The following is a 3,195-nucleotide window of genomic DNA, read 5'->3' as shown; positions in this document are numbered from 1 at the left end:
AGAGGGACCATCAAGATCATAAGGGGATGGGCTTTGATTGTAATCGGCTGGACCATTAACATTCCTATTCCTCATCCTTGTCATTGGCCCATGTATTCTGCATCATATTTTCATCTTTCTTTCAGTACCACCTTCCAGCCTTCACCAATCTCTCAGGGAAATTATTCTGCTGCAACCCCTCGCTCCAACCATGAGGAATCCATACAGTATTCCAGCTGAGGACCTTCCCTTAGACCACATTCCATTTACTAAGACCAGTAACTTCCGCTCTGGACCTCCTTGGGCGACACTAACAACTATCCTGCCGAGCTTGGTTCTACCTGCTTGGCTTTCAAAATAAAATTGGGAGTGATGCTTTCTTCTTTCTCCTTCCTCTCAGTCAGCATCGGACAGCTATTACTGAACTGAAGGGGTTTGTTTGCCTGTGTACATCAAAACCCAAAAAATGCCAACAGGGGTTTGCAGCACATGATGTAAAGGTTCATTTAAGGAGTTGATGCTAGGCCCAGAGATACAGGTGAGCTAGTGCCCTAGCACCTGGCTTTGAGATGGCCTCTAGGGGATAGATTATACAGGGGAAAAAATCATCCCTCATGGTAATGAAGGGAGTTGGGGTCATGGGCTCTACTGGCTGTCTGGGACCAGGATAGGGAATAGTTGATCATTGTGTCAGGTCCTGATGCCAGCCATCATGTCATTCTGTTTGGTTTTAATGAGGGTGTGGTCCGTAGAGTCCTTTGGCTCAGGCCTGGGGCTGAAACACAACTTAGGTCAAGATGTTATCTTTAGTTTGACCAAAACTCTTTTTTCTTGATCAACAGACCTGAGGCTTTATTCTTAAAACAGTTTGATGCTGACCAGGAACTGATGTCTTAAGAAAAGGGAGTGGACATACAGCTTGTCCAATGGTGGAGGGATCTGCTTGAAAGGAGACAATTGGGTCATGACTGGTCAAGGCTGGCCTGAATTAAAGAAAAAGTCATATTAAATAAATGAAACTCCTGTGTGGTTACACTATCGTTTGCTGTAATCTACCTCTTTTCCAACCCGGATGTCCATCCCCTTCTCTCCTGACTCCAGCACTCAGCACTCAATACTGTGAATAATCACCAAAATCTTTGCCTGGCTCTTCCCTAAAGACACCAATCTACATTGATATAATCTTTGTGCCTTAGGTCCTAACAGAATAGTGCCTGGCACCTAGCAGATCCTCAATCATGTTTGCTAAATGAAGGATTTTCTTATACAACCTCTTCATACATTTGCAAGAACATATGGCTGCCCACGTGGTATGATTGGTAGGCAACCAAATGGAGTACAGAAGCAATTCAAACCCACCTCCCCACAGCATGATATAATGCCAGAAATCTCCACTGGCAAAATAGAAGTAACTTCTGAGCTAAAGCCTTATGTATCCAGGAGGCCTGTGTTAAAAAATCAAGCTTGTCCTCTAAGAATCAGTATATCAGATCAATGTATTTGATCAATTAGCAAGGTTCTGAGTGGGATATGGGACAGGTAAGTTGTGATAACCTAATTGGCTATCAGTGGCATAAAACATTGCTCCATGGATGGACAGGGTTTGAAGGAAAATCACAGAAATAAAACTCAGGACATTTAGGCTTTGCCTCTAAAATTAGATATATCATGAGAGAGAGAGAAACAGATAATTCGTGTTTGAGTCAGAAATAGGAGAGGCTGTACTTCCTGGCTCAGGCATAGCCTCTATGCTCTGCTTCAACCTATAGGAATAATTCTCTTTCTAGACATGAATCTAATAAAACCATGTGTCTGAATTTCCTGGAATTTTCCTAACTCTGAATATGGACTTGTTCCCAAAAACTTCCACATTCCATCTGCCCTAGTGAGTGGGCAGCTTCCATGATGTCAGCAGAGGGAAGCAGAAAGCTGCCCGATGCCTGCTCAGTTCTGCCAGATTGTATCTCCACCCTTTCATCTGAGTCAAAATAGGATGAAATGAAAGCTAATAAAATAATTAAGTTGGCCAGACTGTGTTCTAAATCCTATTTCTAAGAATGCTCTATACCAGGTTGAACCATCTCAGGAACTACAAGATGTCACTGCTAATTAGAGTTGCTGCAAGTTTACTGGGCTTTCTCCCTCCCTCCTACTGCTCCTTCCTCCTTCTCCTCCTCTTTTTCTATTCCCTTTCCTTCCTTCCCTTCCTTTCTTCTTTTCTTCCTTCCTTCCCACTCTTCCTTCTTTTATTCCTTTCTTTCTTCATCTTCTTCCATTCTTTATTCATCAAAAAAAAAAAAATACTTGTTGAGGGCTTACCACAAGTCAGATGCTGCACAGAAGAATGAGACAAAGATAACTGTACAAAATCCCTTTACTACACACACACACTCCTATTTTGGGACGCAGCAGCTTCTCAGATTGAGCTCGATGGTAGCTTTTGTCACATTACAGTTAACGGCACAGCATTCCTATTGTTAAGTGGCATGCTAAAGGCCAAGACAGGATGGGACAGTGAAGGTGACTGACAGGAGATCTGCGTTTCACTCGTGGCTCTGCCTTTGACTTTATGAATGACCTTGACCAGGGAGGGATAAGATCCTCACCTGAAGAAAAGAAGGGTGGGTCTAGATGCCTGCTCAGTTCTCTCAGTCTCAACTGCTGGTAAGATCTGAAAGGTCCTCTCAATGTGTGTAAAATAGTCAAGTAACATATTCAACTTGGTTTTCTGGGTCAGCCTTTGCAGGATCAATGCCAGTGAGATTTGAGGAAATGGAGTAGAAAACAGAAATTTTCTGTGGTAGGGCAGCGCCACCTGCTGTATTACAGTGGTCTTGCAGGTGGTAAATATAAATCATGACACATCATCAGTCTGGGGCTTCACTGAAGCTGAGCCTTTAAACGTTGGCATGACCATCATTCCGTGGAAAGACTTCTCCACAGGTTGATTTTTAGCCATGTTTTCGGTTTACTTTTGCATCAATCTGTTCATCCAGGCTATCCATCTTTCTTTATAAATCATCCTCAGAAATATATATACCGTATTTGCCGGCGTATAAGACGACTGGGCGTATAAGACGACCCCCTAACATTTCCACTCAAAATACAGAGTTTGTTATATACTCGCCGTATAAGACTACCCCCTCTTCCGCACACCTTCCACACACCAAATAAAAGGTAAAACAATATCAGATTTGATTTTAACATTTTAATTTA

Source organism: Myotis davidii, unplaced genomic scaffold, assembly GCF_000327345.1.
Source record: "Myotis davidii unplaced genomic scaffold, ASM32734v1 scaffold266, whole genome shotgun sequence".
Classification (NCBI taxonomy): Eukaryota; Metazoa; Chordata; class Mammalia; order Chiroptera; family Vespertilionidae; genus Myotis; species Myotis davidii.
Note: the sequence above shows the minus strand (reverse complement) of the source record.